The sequence below is a fragment of the Salmo salar genome, chromosome 04, assembly GCF_965601325.2.
Source record: "Salmo salar chromosome 04, fSalSal1, whole genome shotgun sequence".
Taxonomy (NCBI): Eukaryota; Metazoa; Chordata; class Actinopteri; order Salmoniformes; family Salmonidae; genus Salmo; species Salmo salar.
Genome location: NC_138294.1, coordinates 87,305,603 through 87,325,783, shown reverse-complemented (window position 1 = coordinate 87,325,783; position 20,181 = coordinate 87,305,603). Strand labels below are relative to the sequence as shown.

The 20,181-nt window shown below is 45.6% G+C and overlaps 1 long non-coding RNA gene across 1 annotated transcript in view; it reads right to left on the bottom strand.

Moving 5' to 3' along the window:
* LOC145878558 (uncharacterized) overlaps nt 1-17,375 on the bottom strand; it is an 83,191-nt gene extending 65,816 nt beyond the window's left edge. The window contains exon 1 of the long non-coding RNA XR_014391997.1: nt 17,200-17,375. This is a non-coding gene — a long non-coding RNA (uncharacterized LOC145878558). The remainder of the gene's footprint in view (nt 1-17,199) is intronic.
* Nucleotides 17,376-20,181: the final 2,806 nt, after the last annotated feature.

Below are 20,181 nucleotides of genomic sequence, written 5' to 3'. Positions count from 1 at the left end.
CCTGGACTAGGCTCCTCTCCCTGGACTAGGCTCCTCTCATCTCCCTGGACTAGGCTCCTCTCATCTCCCTGGACTAGGCTCCTCTCATCTCCCTGGACTAGGCTCATCTCCCTGGACTAGGCTCTTCTCATCTCCCTGGACTAGGCTCCTCTCATCTCCCTGGACTAGGCTCCTCTCATCTCCCTGGACTAGGCTCCTCATCTCCCTGGACTAGGCTTCTCTCATCTCCCTGGACTAGGCTCCTCTCATCTCCCTGGACTAGGCTCTTCTCATCTCCCTGGACTAGGCTCTTCTCATCTCCCTGGACTAGGCTTCTCTCATCTCCCTGGACTAGGCTCCTCATCTCCCTGGACTAGGCTCCTCTCATCTCCCTGGACTAGGCTTCTCTCATCTCCCTGGACTAGGCTCCTCATCTCCCTGGACTAGGCTTCTCTCATCTCCCTGGACTAGGCTTCTCTCATCTCCCTGGACTAGGCTCCTCATCTCCCTGGACTAGGCTCCTCATCTCCCTGGACTAGGTTATTTCTCTCTCCCTTTTTTCATCTCTCTCTCTCTCTCTTTCTCTCTCTCTCTCTCTCTCTGCCTCTCTTTCTCTCTCTGTCTTTCCTTCTCTCTCATCCTAGGGTTCACGCTCCACAACTTTTTGTGGTGGTGGGGCCCAGAGAAGAGAGGTGGACTCCACTGTTTCTACCTCCCTAATGGAAAAGGGCAGTGGGCATGAAATCCCCCCGACACCAGTCTCTCATAAACCCACCAGAGGATCGGCTGCTGTACTGTTGGGTTAACGGATGGAGGAGACAGAGGTAGAATACTGATGAGACGGTGGACAGATGGACAGATGGACAGATAAACACCTGATTGCTAAAACTGCTTCTCTCCTTCTCATCCCTCTCTATAGCAGGTGGATGTTTATAGTCTTGTCCTGGAGGCAGAGCTGAGCGATTTCCGCTACATGGGCCAGATGCAAAGTAAAAATTAATGAAAACTAAAAATGTTTTCTTTGGTCTTAATTTAAGGTTAGGCATTAGGGTTGGCAGTGTGGTTAGGGTTAAGGTTAGGGTTGGCAGTGTGGTTAGGGTTAAGGTTAGGGTTGGGCATTAGGGTTGTCTCTCTCGCTCTCTCTCTGTCTCTCTCTTCCCTCACTCTCTTCTCTTTCTATCTCCTCTCGCTCTCTTCTCTCTCTCACTTTCTCTCTCTCTCTCTCTCTCTCTCTCTCTCTCTCTCTCTCTCTCTCTCTCTCTCTCTCCCTTCCCTCACTCTCTATCTATCTCCTCTCACTATCTTCTCTCTCTCTCACTTTCTCTCTCTCTCTCTCTCTCTCTTCCTCACTCTCTTCTCTTTCTATCTCCTCTCGCTCTCTTCTCTCTCTCTCACTTTCTCTCTCTCTCTCTCTCTCTCTCTCTCTCTCTCTGTCTCTCCCTTCCCTCACTCTCTATCTATCTCCTCTCACTATCTTCTCTCTCTCTCTCTCACTTTCTCTCTCTCTCTCTCTCTCTCTCTCTCTCTCTCTCTCTCTCTCTCTCTCTCTCTGTCTCTCTCTCTCTTCCCTCACTCTCTTCTCTTTCTCTCTATCTATCTATCTCCTCTCGCTCTTATCTCTCTCTCTTCTCTCTCTCTCTTCTCTCTCTCTTCTCTCTCTCTCTGTCTCTCCCTCTGCCTACCATCCATGCAGTCCTTGTTAAAGCTCAGAGCTCCTGACGGACAGCTCCCATTGTGTAGTGGATCAGGACACAAAGGGCTGGGCGAGCTGAGAGGCCAATCAAAACCACTGTGTTATTAACCAGGCCTGGAGAATAGATGCTACAGGCTGGGCTCAGAACGCCTGTGACCCAGGGCCAGCCATCTCCACTGGGCTGGAAAAGGTCATGTGGCCCCCTCCACCACGCTCTTCCCCGTTTTGCCACTCTGAAAGAAGGTCACCTGGAGAACATGGCCGCCAGGCTGCCCTTTCCTTCAACCTCATTTCCCCTGGTCGTGTGCTTCAGCAGCCAGCGGAGTAGACAGGGAAGCAGTCAGCACCTCCTAAGATTAATAAGCTAGCTACAGTAGCATCTCTTTTTCTTCAGTTTTCCCTTCTCTTCTCCATCTCTCCCTTTCCTTATCTCTTCTCCATCTCTCCCTTTCCTGTATCTCTTCTCCATCTCTCCCTTTCCATGTATCTCTTCTCCATCTCTCCCTTTCATTCTCTCTTCTCCATCTCTCCCTTTCCATGTATCTCTTCTCCATCTCTCCCTTTCATTCTCTCTTCTCCATCTCTCCCTTTCCATGTATCTCTTCTCCATCTCTCCCTTTCCTTATCTCTTCTCCATCTCTCCCTTTCCATGTATCTCTTCTCCATCTCTCCCTTTCATTCTCTCTTCTCCATCTCTCCCTTTCCATGTATCTCTTCTCCATCTCTCCCTTTCATTCTCTCTTCTCCATCTCTCCCTTCTCCATATCTCTTCTCCATCTCTCCTTATCTCTTCTCCATCTCTCCACATCTCTTCTCCATCTCTCCCTTTCCTTATCTCTTCTCCATCTCTCCCTTTCCATATCTCTTCTCCATCTCTCCATATCTCTTCTCCATCTCTCCTTATCTCTTCTCCATCTCTCCCTTTCGTCTCTCTTTCTGTTTTCTCCCTTTCCCCTCTTTATTCTTTCTCCCTCTCTTACTGTACCTCCCGTCTCCCTCTCTACTCTCTCTCTTTCTCTCTCTCTCCTCTCTTGGAGCATTGACTCAGGCAGCTGCATTCAGAAATGAAGCATCACTTATTGCAGTAACGGACCTTGTTTACTGATGCAGTCGTGAGCTCATAGTCTCTGTAGGAACCAAACAAGCATATTAAACAGCAAATACAATGACTGTGGAACATCATAAAAGACTGACAACCTAAACACTGCTGATGCTAGGAGAAGGGATAAAACCCCATGAAAAAATCTAACAGGCCTATCCTCCTATCCTGTCTTGCTGAGAAAGCAAATCTTCAAATCACACCCCTTAAATGTGAAAAGATCCACAAAAGGGGTTTAACAAAAGCATTGAGAATCTCACAAAGCCAAGCGAATGCCCCATCTTCAGTCTCTGCGGGCTGATTCTTTTTTATCGCATTGGTAACATAACCAGGCTCCAGTGTTAATATAACCAGGATCTGGTGGTAACATAACCAGGCTCCAGTGTTAATATAACCAGGATCTGGTGGTAACATAACCAGGCTCCAGTGTTAATATAACCAGGCTCCAGTGTTAACATAACCAGGATCTGGTGGTAACATAACCAGGCTCCAGTGTTAATATAACCAGGATCTGGTGGTAACATAACCAGGCTCCAGTGTTAATATAACCAGGATCTGGTGGTAACATAACCAGGCTCCAGTGTTAATATAACCAGGATCTGGTGGTAACATAACCAGGCTCCAGTGTTAATATAACCAGGATCTGGTGGTAACATAACCAGGCTCCAGTGTTATTATAACCAGGATCTGGTGGTAACATAACCAGGCTCCAGTGTTAATATAACCAGGATCTGGTGGTAACATAACCAGGCTCCAGTGTTAATATAACCAGGATCTGGTGGTAACATAACCAGGCTCCAGTGTTAATATAACCAGGATCTGGTGGTAACATAACCAGGCTCCAGTGTTAATATAACCAGGATCTGGTGGTAACATAACCAGGCTCCAGTGTTATTATAACCAGGATCTGGTGGTAACATAACCAGGCTCCAGTGTTAATATAACCAGGATCTGGTGGTAACATAACCAGGCTCCAGTGTTAATATAACCAGGATCTGGTGGTAACATAACCAGGCTCCAGTGTTAATATAACCAGGATCTGGTGGTAACATAACCAGGCTCCAGTGTTATTATAACCAGGATCTGGTGGTAACATAACCAGGATCTGGTGGTAACATAACCAGGCTCCAGTGTTATTATAACCAGGATCTGGTGGTAACATAACCAGGATCTGGTGGTAACATAACCAGGCTCCAGTGTTAATATAACCAGGATCTGGTGGTAACATAACCAGGCTCCAGTGTTATTATAACCAGGATCTGGTGGTAACATAACCAGGATCTGGTGGTAACATAACCAGGCTCCAGTGTTAATATAACCAGGATCTGGTGGTAACATAACCAGGCTCCAGTGTTAATATAACCAGGATCTGGTGGTAACATAACCAGGCTCCAGTGTTAATATAACCAGGATCTGGTGGTAACATAACCAGGCTCCAGTGTTAATATAACCAGGATCTGGTGGTAACATAACCAGGCTCCAGTGTTATTATAACCAGGATCTGGTGGTAACATAACCAGGATCTGGAGGTAACATAACCAGGATTTGGTAGTAATATAACCAGGATCTGGAGCTAATATAACCAGGATCTGTAGGTAATATAACCAGGATCTGTAGGTAATATAACCAGGATCTGGAGGTAACATAACCAGTATTTGGTAGTAATATAACCAGGATCTGGAGGTAATATAACCAGGATCTGGTAGTAATATAACCAGGATCTGGAGGTAATATAACCAGGATCTGGTAGTAATATAACCAGGATCTGGAGGTTATATAACCAGGATCTGGAGGTTATATAACCAGGATCTGGAGGTAATATAACCAGGATCTGGAGGTTATATAACCAGGATCTGGAGGTAATATAACCAGGATTTGGAGGTAATATAACCAGGATCTGGAGGTAATATAACCAGGATCTGGAGGTTATATAACCAGGATCTGGAGGTTATATAACCAGGATCTGGTAGTAATATAACCAGGATCTGGAGGTAATATAACCAGGATCTGGTAGTAATATAACCAGGATCTGGAGGTTATATAACCAGGATCTGGTAGTAATATAACCAGGATCTGGAGGTAATATAACCAGGATCTGGAAGTAACATAAAGCAATTGTTCTTGCAGTTCTATACATTTTGCCATGTCTAACATGTTTTCATGTGGACAAATGCTCTGACTTCAATACAATAACAATACTAAAACGGCCCCCTTTATCTCTGTCTTCCCTCTCTGTGCCTCCATGCAGCCCCTGTTTATGTGTGTGTCGTTACGGCCCGTGACTAAGAGAGGCCGCAGCGCTAGCCTCAGAGGAGCGCAGCAACGTAAATTGGGCTCTCGCCTCCTACTGCCACCCACGCTACTCCCTGCCTGTCCCCTCAAACCACCTACCGTTTTCCAATTCTCTATGTGTGTGTGTGTGTGTGTGTGTGTGTGTGTGTGTGTGTGTGTGTGTGCGTGTGTGTGTGTGTGTGTGTGTGTGTGTGTGTGTGTGTGTGTGTGTGTGTGTGTGTGTGTACCTATTTCCAATAAGGAGCAATGAAGCCAAACATTCCCTGTTAAAGAGAGAGAGGCAGCCAGGGGCGAGGAGCAACATTCACAGCTTGTTCAGGCTTTCTGCCTGTTCCTCTGCCTGTTCTGCCTGTTCCTCTGCCTGTTTCTCTGCCTGTTTCTCTTCCTGTTTCTCTGCCTGTTTCTCTGCCTGTTTCTCTTCCTGTTTTTCTGCCTGTTCCTCTGCCTGTTTCTCTGCCTGTTCCTCTGTCTGTTTCTCTGCCTGTTCCTCTGCCTGTTTCTCTGCCTGTTCCTCTGTCTGTTTCTCTTCCTGTTTCTCTGCCTGTTTCTCTGCCTGTTCCTCTGTCTGTTTCTCTGCCTGTTTCTCTGCCTGTTTTTCTGCCTGTTTCTCTGCCTCCAACATGGTATCATTGCTATGCATCACATTGTGAAGTCTTTGCAAAAAGATGTCTCTTCTCTTGGAGAGAGCTGAGACTTATACACAGCTGAATCATAATGCCATTACTTGTACAGTAGAGCTGTTTATGACGGGCAACTTTGATGGGGTTGGGGGCCACCAAAAAAACGAAACTCATCACGAGGGGCCACAGGGGCTTGTGGGTCTGTGTACCCACATCCATACACCCCCACCAACTCGTGACAGAGAAGAGAAAAACAATAGATTTAAAGATAATTTCCAGCAAATCGACACATTTTGCCATGGGGCATAGAGAAAATGTTGCCATTTTCTCTTTCTAAGGCGCATGACGTGTTTGAAGGAGTTGACGAGAGTGTGATGTCTCACAGGTTCTCCAGACACTCCAGTGTGTGAATAGAGCAGTGTGTGTGTGTGCGTTGGGTTGTTGAGTTTAGCAGCAGCTGTTCACATCCTGTAAGTCACCATGCTTCTGTCAGCTTCTCCATCCTCCCACACACAGGCTGGTGGGAGGAGCTATAAGGGGGACGGGCTCCTTGTAAAGGCTGGAACGGGATTCGTGGAACGGGATTCGTGGAACGGGATTCATGGAACGGGATTCACGGGGTGTCCCATATGTTTGATGTGTTTCATACCATTCCATTCCAGCCTTTACAAGGAGCCCGTCTTCCTACAGCTCCTCCCACCAGCCTTCTCTGACATGCACACACACACACACACACACACACACACACACACACACACACACACACACACACACACACACACACACACACACACACACACACACACACACACCAGCCTGATCACTAGAAATAGACACCATTTTGGACGTTTGTAAAGGTCCTGAGAACGTCGATAAATGCCTTGCTAAGGCTCACAGAAAAAAAAGAAACCATTCTTGTGATGCTGGTCGAGCACTGCTCAGACCACCGAGCCTCAGTTCACAACGCTCTAGCAAGACATGAGGACACTTCCCCAAACCATAACCTGAACCTTAACCTCTCAGAATTAATACCTAAACTATTAGCCTTTCAGTTATTTCTGTTTTAACCCAGTAACCACACAGAATTAACCCTGTAACCACACAGAATTAACCCTGTAACCACGCAGAATTAACCCTGTAACCACGCAGAATTAACCCTGTAACCACACAGAATTAACCCTGTAACCACACAGAATTAACCCTGTAACCACGCAGAATTAACCCTGTAACCACGCAGAATTAACCCTGTAACCACACAGAATTAACCCTGTAACCACACAGAATTAACCCTGTAACCACGCATAATTAACCCAGTAACCACACAGAATTAACCCTGTAACCACACAGAATTAACCCTGTGAACCACGCATAATTAACCCTGTAACCATGCAGAATTAACCCTGTAACCACGCAGAATTAACCCTGTAACCACGCAGAATTAACCCTGTAACCACGCAGAATTAACCCTGTAACCACGCAGAATTAACCCTGTAACCACGCACCGAATTAACCCTGTAACCACACAGAATTAACCCTGTAACCACGCACCGAATTAACCCTGTAACCACCCACACGAATTTACCCTGTAACCACGCAGAATTAACCCTGTAACCACCCACACATAATTAACCCTGTAACCACACATAATTAACCCTGTAACCACGCAGAATTAACCCTGTAACCACACATAATTAACCCTGTAACCACACATAATTAACCCTGTAACCACGCAGAATTAACCCTGTAACCACGCAGAATTAACCCTGTAACCACGCAGAATTAACCCTGTAACCACGCAGAATTAACCCTGTAACCACGCAGAATTAACCCTGTAACCACGCAAAATTAACCCTGTAACCACGCAGAATTAACCCTGTAACCCACGCCAGGAGAGTAGAGCCATCATCTGTTCTTTACTTTGTGAGCTCTGGAACCAGACACTCCTCTGAGGTACAGAGACTCTCTGAGGGGAGGTGTCTGTTTGTCAACCATCTTTTCAAAGTGGTTGACAAAGTCGTCCGCAGTGGGGAAGGAGGGAGGGGAAGGATTAAGGAGGGAGGAGAAAGTGGAGAAGGGTTTGCCAGGGTTGGAGGCAGAAGCTTGACATTTTGAGTGATAGAAAGCCCCTCTCTCATCCCCTCCCCTTCCAACCCCTCTCCTCATCTCCTCTCCTTCCCTCCCCTCCTCTCTCTCCTCTCCTCTCCTCTCCTCTCGTCTCCTCATCTCCTCCCCTCCCACTGAGAGAGAAGGAACTAAGGGAATGGACTAGGGGCAAGAAATTGAACTGAAATGGAACAACTCCTCCCTTTCTGTCCCCCTCTCTCATCTTCTTCCTGTCCTTTTTTCCTGTCCTCTTTCACTTTCCCTCTCCTTCCACCTCCTTCCCTCCCCTTCCTCTCCTCTCCTCTACTCCCCCCTCTCCTCTCCTCTCCTCCCCCTCCTCATCTCCCTCTCTCCTCTTCACCTGGTTACTGTGGGGAAAACTTCAAAGCAGCTCTGAAGTCAGTGGGAAAGAAGAGACAAGAAGAGACAAAGGGGATCTCTAGAGGACACACACATACACACTCACACACACTAGTTTTGACCAGAGCCCTACTTTTGAACAAGGCCCATTGGGTTCTGGTCAAAAGTAGTGCACTATGTAAGGAACAAGGTGCTAAAGTAGTGCACTACATAGGGAATAGGGTCTAAGGTTATGCACTATGTAGGGAATAGGGTGCTAAAGTAGTGCACTATGTAGGGAATAGGGTGCTAAAGTAGTGTGCAATGTAGGGAATAGGGTGCTAAAGTAGTGTGCAATGTAGGGAATAGGGTGATAAATGTAGGGAATAGGGCGCCATACAGATGTTTTCATTGAGAGAAATCAGATGAGACTTTATTATTGAAGTGAACACAGTGTAGAAGATGCCTGTTAGCCCTGTAGAATAGTTTGTTTATAAAGGAAATGTTTATAATTCATAACAACTGATGAATTACAACGCTACTATTTAAATGAGTAATATAGATCTGAGGAAATCATTGAATGAATAAACCAGGCAAAAAAGAAATGTGTCTTGTTGAATTGATTATCTCTGATCAAAGGATATGTAAAACAGTGCTTGTTCTTGATGTAAAGGAATATCTAGATCACATGCTGTAATGCTGACCTCCTCTCACATACGTCAGGTAGCTAACACGAGCACACACACGCACACGCACGCACACACACGCACAGGCACGCGCACATGCGCACACGCTCACACACGCACGCACGCACACACGCGCACGTTTCTTTTACTATCCTTGTGGGGACCAAACACTTGAATCCCATTCAAAATCCTATTTTCCCTAACACTAAACCAAACCTTTACTCCTAACCATAACTGTAACCCTAAGGACTTCTGAACCCTCACGAGGATATTAAAACCCGACAAAAAACTAAACAAACACAGACACACTACTCAAGGCCAATCGGAGAAATCACAACTGACAACACCAATACAAACAGATGCCAGTTAGAAAATGAAATGAAGAGAACAGCAGCTTATCTCAAAGCCTCTACCAGTTCAGTAGTGAGTAATATAATGGCTCATGGGTCTGGATTCACGAGCCCTCTTCAGTAGCATCCGCTTTGGAGGCTGAGGGCTAAAGGGCAACTAACGCACACACACACACACACACACACACACACACACACACACCGCACACACACACACACACACACACACACGCACACACACACACGCACACACGCACGCACGCACGCACGCACACACACACACACACAAAAATAACTCTTCGAAACAGTACCAGATAGGGTTTCTTAGGCTGGTAACCGTAGCGGAACATTGTTTGGTACTATACTGTATAGAAACATGTCCATAAGGTTTTAACTGGTGCTATAAAAAAACATTAAAACCACACTTTACTATGGTTCTTTATAGAACCTTTATAGAGAATGGTTCTATAAAGAACCATTAAAAAAAGGTTCCACTATGTGGCTATATAGAACACTTTATTATGGTTCTTTATAGAACCTTTATGGAGAATGGTTCTATAAAGAACCATTCACAATCTGAAAGGTTCTTTGTAGATCCTTTTGGAGAAGCATACAGGTTATTTTTTATTCTAGTCAGCCATATTACAGTATGTTGTTAAAATGTCATAGGTTTTATTATTGTGTTAATTGACAAGTTGAATCTACCTCTGGAACAGCTGGGGGTCCACGAGGAGAGAATTGAGAACCACTGACTAATTTAGTCAACTGTTCTCAATTGCCACAAGGCCATACGTGAGTCTTTCACAAGTCACCGTCACTGGCCGTAGTCTGATACAAAACGTAAAGGCATAATGCAACACATTACACCGACCGGAATGACATTCTCACTCAAAGTTGCACAAAAAGAGCTGTACGCAAATCACACCTCAAAATATTCAAATGAGCCGACCTCCCCTACATTTTAATTATCACCAAAAGAGAGAAGAAAAAAAAAAACGTTTGTGAGCTGTAAAGAACCGTTGATGAGCTCACTGGGTTCTATGGGTCATTATGCAGAGCCCTTCCCATAGAACCCAGTGAGGAATCCACTATTTATTTTATTTGTTTAGGCAGAGGAAGTCTTGAATGCAGGGGAAGTACACATTCTCCCATCTATGAGGAACAGTCCATTAGGTCCAGGACTGAGCTACTCCAGACAGATAGTAGGCTTACACACAGATGCACACAGATGCACACAGATACACACGGATACACACGGATACACACAGATGCACACAGATACACACAGATACACACGGATACACACGGATACACACAGATGCACACAGATGCACACAGATGCACACAGATACACACAGATGCACACAGATACACACAGATACACACAGATACACACAGATGCACACAGATGCACACAGATGCACACAGATACACACAGATGCACACAGATGCACACAGATGCACACAGATGCACACAGATACACACAGATACACACAGATACACACAGATACACACAGATGCACACAGATGCACACAGATGCACACGGATACACACAGATACACACAGATACACACGGATACACACAGATACGTGAGCCAGATGACATCAACTCTCTCTCTCCTCTCTCTTTCTCCTCTCTCTCTCTCTCTCTTTTTTTCTCTCACTCACCCACACACATGCATGTGTGTGGGTGTGTGTTTGTGTGTGTGTGCTTGGAGGGTGATAGGTTGAAATATGGATGGGAACAGAGGCATTTTAATTTGGCCACCAGCCCTGTGTGTGAAGACCCTGGGTATACAGTATGGGGCTGACAGACAGAGGAGACTGGGGCTTGTCTTTCTGTAATATTTAATATTAATTAACCCAACTGGAAGACTGGAAGGTGCTAACGACACTCGTCTGTCTACTGAAAATGCTATACAATACAGATTGAAATCCTTTGCACCATTAGAACTAGTAAATAAAGCCCTTGATAGTACAGATCTGAAGGAGACTTCCTGGATCCCACAACATGTGATGGTCACAGTAATGCCCTCTTCTGAAGGAGACTTCCTGGATCCCACAACATGTGATGGTCACAGTAATGCCCTCTTCTGAAGGAGACTCCTGGATCCCACAACATGTGATGGTCACAGTAATGCCCTCTTCTGAAGGAGACTTCATGGATCCCACAACATGTGATGGTCACAGTAATGCCCTCTTCTGAAGGAGACTTCCTGGATCCCACAACATGTGATGGTCACAGTAATGCCCTCTTCTGAAGGAGACTTCCTGGATCCCACAACATGTGATGGTCACAGTAATGCCCTCTTCTGAAGGAGACTTCCTGGATCCCACAACATGTGATGGTCACAGTAATGCCCTCTTCTGAAGGAGACTTCCTGGATCCCACAACATGTGATGGTCACAGTAATGCCCTCTTCTGAAGGAGACTTCCTGGATCCCACAACATGTGATGGTCACAGTAATGCCCTCTTCTGAAGGAGACTTCCTGGATCCCACAACATGTGATGGTCACAGTAATGCCCTCTTCTGAAGGAGACTTCCTGGATCCCACAACATGTGATGGTCACAGTAATGCCCTCTTCTGAAGGAGACTTCCTGGATCCCACAACATGTGATGGTCACAGTAATGCCCTCTTCTGAAGGAGACTTCCTGGATCACACTACATGTGATGGTCACAGTAATGCCCTCTTCTGAAGGAGACTTCCTGGATCACACTACATGTGATGGTCACAGTAATGCCCTCTTCTGAAGGAGACGTCCTGGATCCCACAACATGTGATGGTCACAGTAATGCCCTCTTCTGAAGGAGACTTCCTGGATCCCACAACATGTGATGGTCACCGTAATGCCCTCTTCTGAAGGAGACTTCCTGGATCCCACAATATGTGATGGTCACAGTAATGCCCTCGTCTGAAGGAGACTTCCTGGATCCCACAACATGTGATGGTCACAGTAATGCCCTCTTCTGAAGGAGACTTCCTGGATCACACTACATGTGATCCACACAAACACACACACATCCACACAACCCAGCCCACCTCGGTGCTGCCTGGTGGTTTAAGAGGAATGAAGGGGAACAGTTTCTGGCTTTGTTCTCTCTGCTGCTCAGCGATAAGAACATCATTTGGAAGGAATCGCTGTCTTTGATATAGGGAGAACTAGCCCTGCCACCCATTGTGCTCTAACATTTACTGTTTGGATTTAAAAACACGCTGATCTGCATAGGGAGAGGTGTTTAGGGCCGTTGGGGGAGAGAGAGAGAGAGAGAGAGAGAGGAGAGAGAGAGAGAGAGAGAGAGATGTAGCAGACAGTGGGAAATAGCATTGCTCATTAAATAACAACGTTAATAAAATGGAGAGAGAAAGAGAGAAGCAGAAAGATATAGAGTACAGGAGAGACTTGTGCTTAGAGTAGTTGGTCAGTGACAAGCTTCTACATCTAGACCAACTAGGTGACTAGGGATTACTGTTGGCCAGACAGTGGGTCTCTATTGTCCAGACTACAGACTCCAACCACGTTTCTTTCTTAGTCACCTTGTGTTCTGCTAGCAGTTAGCTTCATATTAATACACACTGATCTAATCCCTCCATCAGACTCTTAGTCTGGACTCTCTTAGTCTGGACTCTCTTAGTCTGGACTCTCTTAGTCCGGACTGGACTAGCTGGCTGACGCGCGACGCTGGCTGCGACTAGCTGGCTGACTAGCTGGCTGACTAGCTTGCTGACTAGCTGGCTGACTAGCTGGCTGACTAGCTGGCTGACTAGCTGACTGACTAGCTGGCTGACTAGCTGGCTGACTAGCTGGCTGACTAGCTGGCTGACTAGCTGGCTGACTAGCTGGCTGACTAGCTGGCTGACTAGTTGGCTGACTAGCTGGCTGACTAGTTGGCTGACTAGCTGGCTGCATAAGGGTGGCTAAGGTGAGAGCTCTAACTACATGTACATATTACCTCAATTACATCGACTAACCAGTGCCCCCGCACATTGACTCTGTACCGGTACCCCTGTATATAGCCTCCACATTGACTCTGTACCGGTACCCCCTGTATATAGCCTCCACATTGACTCTGTACCGGTACCCCCCTGTATATAGCCTCCACATTGACTCTGTACTGGTACCCCCTGTATATAGCCTCCACATTGACTCTGTACCGGTACCCCCTGTATATAGCTTCCACATTGACTCTGTACCGGTACCCCCTGTATATAGCCTCCACATTGACTCTGTACCGGTACCCCCTGTATATAGCCTCCACATTGGCTCAGTACCGGTAACCCCTGTATATAGCCTCCACATTGGCTCAGGACCGGTAACCCCTGTATATAGCCTCCACATTGACTCTGTACCGGTACCCCCTGTATATAGCCTCAACATTGACTCTGTACTGTTACCCCCTGTATATAGCCTCCACATCGACTCTGTACCGGTACCCCCTGTATATAGCCTCCACATTGACTCTGTACCGGTAACCCCTGTATATAGCCTCCACATTGACTCTATACCAGTACCCCCCTGTATATAGCCTTCACATTGACTCTGTACCGGTAACCCCTGTATATAGCCTCCACATTGACTCTGTACCGATACCCCCTGTATATAGCCTCCACATTGACTCTGTACCGGTACCCCCTGTATATAGCCTCCACATTGACTCTGTACCGGTACCCCCTGTATATAGCCTCCACATTGACTCTGTACCGGTACCCCCTGTATATAGCCTCCACATTGACTCTGTACCGGTACCCCCTGTATATAGCCTCCACATTGACTCTGTACCGGTACCCCCTGTATATAGCCTCCACATTGACTCTGTACCGGTACCCCCTGTATATAGCCTCCACATTGACTCTGTACCGGTACCCCCTGTATATAGCCTCCACATTGACTCTGTACCGGTACCCCCTGTATATAGCCTCCACATTGACTCTGTACCGGTAACCCCTGTATATAGCCTCCACATTGACTCTGTACCGGTACCCCCTGTATATAGCCTCCACATTGACTCTGTACCGGTACCCCCTGTATATAGCCTCCACATTGGCCCAGTACCGGTAACCCCTGTATATAGTCTCCACATTGACTCTGTACCGGTACCCCCTGTATATAGCCTCCACATTGACTCTGTACCGGTACCCCCTGTATATAGTCTCCACATTGGCCCAGTACCGGTAACCCCTGTATATAGTCTCCACATTGACTCTGTACCGGTACCCCCTGTATATAGTCTCCACATTGACTCTGTACCGGTACCCCCTGTATATAGTCTCCACATTGACTCTGTACCGGTACCCCCTGTATATAGCCTCCACATTGGCTCTGTACCGGTACCCCCTGTATATAGTCTCCACATTGACTCTGTACCGGTACCCCCTGTATATAGCCTCCACATTGACTCTGTACCGGTACCCCCTGTATATAGCCTCCACATTGACTCTGTACCGGTACCCCCCTGTATATAGCCTCCACATTGACTCTGTACCGGTACCCCCTGTATATAGCCTCCACATTGACTCTGTACCGGTACCCCCTGTATATAGCCTCCACATTGACTCTGTACCGGTACCCCCTGTATATAGCCTCCACATTGACTCTGTACCGGTACCCCCTGTATATAGTCTCCACATTGGCCCAGTACCGGTACCCCCTGTATATAGTCTCCACATTGACTCTGTACCGGTACCCCCTGTATATAGCCTCCACATTGGCCCAGTACCGGAACCCCCTGTATATAGTCTCCACATTGACTCTGTACCGGTACCCCCTGTATATAGTCTCCACATTGGCCCAGTACCGGTAACCCCTGTATATAGTCTCCACATTGACTCAGTACCAGAACCCCCTGTATATAGCCTCCACATTGACTCTGTACCGGTACCCCCTGTATTTAGCCTCCACATTGACTCTGTACCAGAACCCCCTGTATATAGCCTCCACATTGACTCTGTACCGGTACCCCCTGTATTTAGCCTCCACATTGACCGCCGGTACCCCCTGTATATAGCCTCCACATTGACTCAGTACCAGCCCCCTGAAGCCCCGCTCGTACCGCCCCTGATAGTCTCCACATTGACTCTGTACCGCCCCCGGCCTCCACGCCGCCCCCTGTATATAGTCTCCACATTGCGCGCCAGCCCCCTGAGCCGCCCGCTCAGACCCCCTGTATATAGTCTCCACATTGACTCAGTACCAGAACCCCCTGTATATAGCCTCCACATTGACTCAGTACCAGAACCCCCTGTATATAGCCTCCACATTGACTCTGTACCGGTAACCCCTGTATATAGCCTCCACATTGACTCTGTACCGGTAACCCCTGTATATAGCCTCCACATTGACTCTGTACCGGTAACCCCCCTGTATATAGCCTCCACATTGACTCTGTACCGGTAACCCCTGTATATAGTCTCCACATTGACTCTGTACCGGTAACCCCCTGTATATAGCCTTGCTACTGTTATTTTATTGTTGCTCCTTAATTATTTGTTATATTTATTTAATGTATTTTTTCTTTCTTAAAACTGCATTGTTAGTTAAGGGCAAGAAAAGCATTTCACTGTAACATGTGACAAATAAAATTTGATTTGATTTTGAACACTCACAGTAACATTGGATGACACTTATCAGGACACACCTAACACAACAACTAACTGCAACCAATTCAGAGTATGACAAGCAATTTACAGTAGGACAACCAATTTACAGTATGACAACCAATTTACAGTAGGACAACCAATTTACAGTATGACAACCAATTTACAGTAGGACAACCAATTCAGAGAATGACAACCAATTTACAGTATGACAAGCAATTTACAGTAGGACAACCAATTTACAGTAGGACAACCAATTCAGAGTATGACAAGCAATTTACAGTATGACAACCAATTTACAGTATGACAAGCAATTTACAGTAGGACAACCAATTCAGAGTATGACAAGCAATTTACAGTAGGACAACCAATTTACAGTATGACAACCAATTTACAGTAGGACAACCAATTTACAGTAGGACAACCAATTTACAGAGCAACCAATTTACAGTATGCCAATAAACAATAACACCGTATGACAACCAACGTCTTCTGTACAACCAGTTCCTCAGCCAAAAAACACAATAATGACACCAACTCTCTGCCTGTCTTTCAATGCTTGCCATGTGTATGCTATATTTACCTCCATGCAGAACTATGTCAGATCCACAGCTAAACCAGTGTAAATTGCATCTGGAGCCATAGGGAAATGGGAGCAATTTACCCATTGAGTTGAGAGTAGCCTACTGAACTGATGTGGATTCCTGTATTCAAGGACGCCGGTCAATTTCATTCTGTATACTGTACCGTTATCATTTATGTCGGGGGAAATCAAGGACATTCATCACACTCAGTCAGGATTTATCATATGATAGTATGAAATGTAAAATTGTGTATGATTTCAATAATGGCTCAGGGAAGGTAGTCATGAATAGGACGATTATTATCAAACATACTACTCCATTTGATTCTCTATCAGGTCAGATGAATGATAGTAGCACGCTATAAACACATATACAATGAACTATGTCGTCAGCAAACTCATATCAGCGCGGCTCATATGTGAGGCTAAAATGATTATGAACAACCACAGACAGTCCACTGAACGGTTAACGGTAAACATATAAAAGCATGAACCTACGAATGAAAGAAGTAGCAGGCAACAGAGCTCCGGAAATCGATTAGTACAACAACAAAAAGCAGGGACATCTGCAGCGCCTCGATCTGTGTGGTTAACAACAATAACGGTATTTGTTTGTACACGGACATTTCTTGGAACGCACAATTTACGTTAACAAAACAGACTGTCGTGTTTACACAGGAGCAATAGTAAAATATAACTGCAAAGTGAATCTGTTCATTTCATCCAGCCTGAGCATGCTAACGGGGTTTGAGCTACCGTTCATTCTTCACTGATGCGCGAACAGCCCTGCTGTCGCGAGCTTGTCAACTTAATTCCTCTTCTATGAATAAGCACGAGGTGATGTGATGTTTCTTACCTTATTCGTATCCCTCTCTCCTGAATAAAGGAATTGCTGGACGGCCGACAGCGGTGAGTGTTTCTGTATTTCGGACAACGTGTGACGCTGAAGGGGATGCCGTCCTCTTAGGAAGGATTTGTCCGTGGTCCTGGATTCCCAATCTCGAGCTGACTTTTCTCCTGCCTGGTGCTGAAGTGGACAGCGCACTAAGCAGCAGCAAAGCAGTGTTGGAAAAACACAGCGCTCCTCGCCAGCATACTGCACAGCAGCCTCTACCGGATGGGAGGGAACGTTGCATCCATGAACAATGCAAAGGATGCTGTCGGATAAAAATAGTCTACAAAAGCCTGGAAGGGTGATATTTGGCGTTTACGTTCGGAATGCGCCATCTAGCGTGGCCGTTTTGACCGCAAGCCCATGCTGATTGTTTAGAGTATTGGCATAATCAGATTCATATCGAATAATTAGTGTGCATGGAAAAACCCACTCTGTCCTTCCTCTGTGGGAAACATATGGCTCATCTATTTGCATTCAAGACAGTATGTAAATACAGGGTTTTATTAAGCAGGGGATAGAGTGTTGTTGGGTAAAGACAATACTTCCAATATACAATGCAATAATAAACTGAGATAGACAATTAGTACAGACAAGTTAAATCCACTTGGCAGCTGTGTTACCATATGCCATTTCAAAAGAGCATAGATGAATATTTAATTCACAGTTATATTAGCCTACGTGGATTGAAAGGCAAGCCGTTCAGTCGGCTCTGGCTACATATACTCTGATTCATTTTATTGGGACAACAGAGCACAGAAATTGTCATTTAAAAATGATTTCAGTGCTATAAAAACAATCCATAAAAGTCCATTATGTGAAGTAGGCCTATGAGTGCTGTCCGGACACCATACCGGCACTTCTAATGTTTGGGAAATTGCTTACCAGCTCCTCCATCATTTTTAAATTTAACAAGGCAAGTCTGTTAAAAAACAATTCTTATTTACATTGACTGCCTAATCTGGCCAAACCCGGACAACGCTGGGCCAATTGTGCGCCACTTTATGGGGCTCCCAATCACGGCCCGATGTGATACAGCCTGGATTCGAACAAGGAAGTGTAGTGACGCCTCTTGCACTGAGATGCAGTGTCTTAGACCGCTGCACAACTCGGGAGCTCGTTTTCTTTTTTAAGTAGCCTATCGCCTACCCAGATTGACACAACGAGGCAAGTTTATCAAAGCGGGATGAAGGCGGGATCTGCATTGCATAACATTTGTAGAGTGGGCAATCATTTCCTGATTCTATTTTGTTCACGTTTATTTGCCGCTAGTCTGTGCATCTGTGCGTGACAGTACAAGAATTGCGCAGATTGAAAATGGGCCAGCCTGAATGCGCATAATGCCCTGATCAAAATTGTCAAATTAGGGTTTGTTGAGGTCATGAAAAGTCATGGAAATTTGTTTCTTAAATGTTGTTAATATAATTTTTGAAGGAACACCTTTAAATATTATCATTCACAACAACAAAAAAATCGACATATCAGCCATTGTCGGAATGATCCTTCAGTGCGTGTCTCGTGTGTGTGTGTGTCTCGTGTGTGTGTGTGTGTCTCGTGTGTGCCAGTGCAAGAGGGCCGTTTCCCGAGAGAGAACTCGACATTCCAGCAGCAGGTATAAAATAATGACAGCGAAACAGACTAACTAGATAGCAAATTCCAAACATAACTTGTAGCAGTTATCTCGCTAGTTGCCTATAGCTAACTAAGCATGAGTGTCGTTGTCGCCATTCCAACGGCACTGTAGCCTAGATAGTGTAAATACATAGGCACCGTTTGAAAACTGGGATTCTGAAGTAGCCATGTAATTGCGACAACGTAAAGAAATATTCTAAGAATAGCCTAATCGAAAAATAACTTGCTGTGCATAGATCTCCCCTTGAAACATGAATATATGAGCCTAGTATATAAACATGTCTACTTATAGATACCTTGCTCTGAAGTAGCCTACCTTATCCATTTGATACCTGATTCTTTGAATGAAGGAATACTTTTATAAAAACAAAAAGTATTTCGTTGTAATGTTGCATTATTTTATATCAAGGGTGGCAACCATCCTCCAGGATAGCTACTGCATGGGTTTTGCAGACTTTTGTTCAAGGCCCTGGTCAAACCACATCGTAACCTAAACATCAGCTGCTCAACAGCAAGGACCTTGATAAGTAGACTTGGATGTTTCAGGGCTGGATCAAAAAATAGCCCTTACACAGCCTGGAGGTGTGTTTTGGGTTATTGTCCTGTTAAAAAACAAATGATAGTCCCACTAAGCCCAAACCAGATGGGATGGCGTATCACTGCAGAATGCTGTGGTAGCCATGCTGGTTAAGTGTGCCTTGAATTCTAAATAAATCACTGACTGTGTCACCAGCAAAGCACCCCCACACCATCACACCTCCTCCATGCTTCACGGTGGGAACCACACATGCGGAGATCATCCGTTCACCTACTCTGCGTCTCACAAAGACATGGCGGTTGGAACCAAAAATCTCAAATTTGGGCCAATCAGTTCCACCGGTCTAATGTCCATTGGTTGTGTTTCTTGGCCCAAGCAAGTCTCTTCTTCTTATTGGTGTCCTTTAGTAGTGGTTTCTATGCAGCAATTCGACCACGAAGGCCTGATTCACACAGTCTCCTCTGAATAGTTGATGTTGAGATGTGTCTGTTACTTGAACTCTGTGAAGCATTTATTTGGGCTGCAATTTCTGAGGCTGGTAACTCTAATGAACTTATTCTCTGCAGCAGAGGTAACTCTGCGTCTTCCTTTCCTGTGGCGGTCCTCATGAGAACTAGTTTCATCATAGCACTTGATGGTTTTTGCGACTGCACTTGAACAAACTTTAAAAGTTCTTGAAATGTTCTGTATTGACTGACCTTCATTTCTTAAAGTAATGATGGACTGTCGTTTCTCTTTGCTTATTTGAGCTGTTCTCACCTTAAAACTCTTTAAGG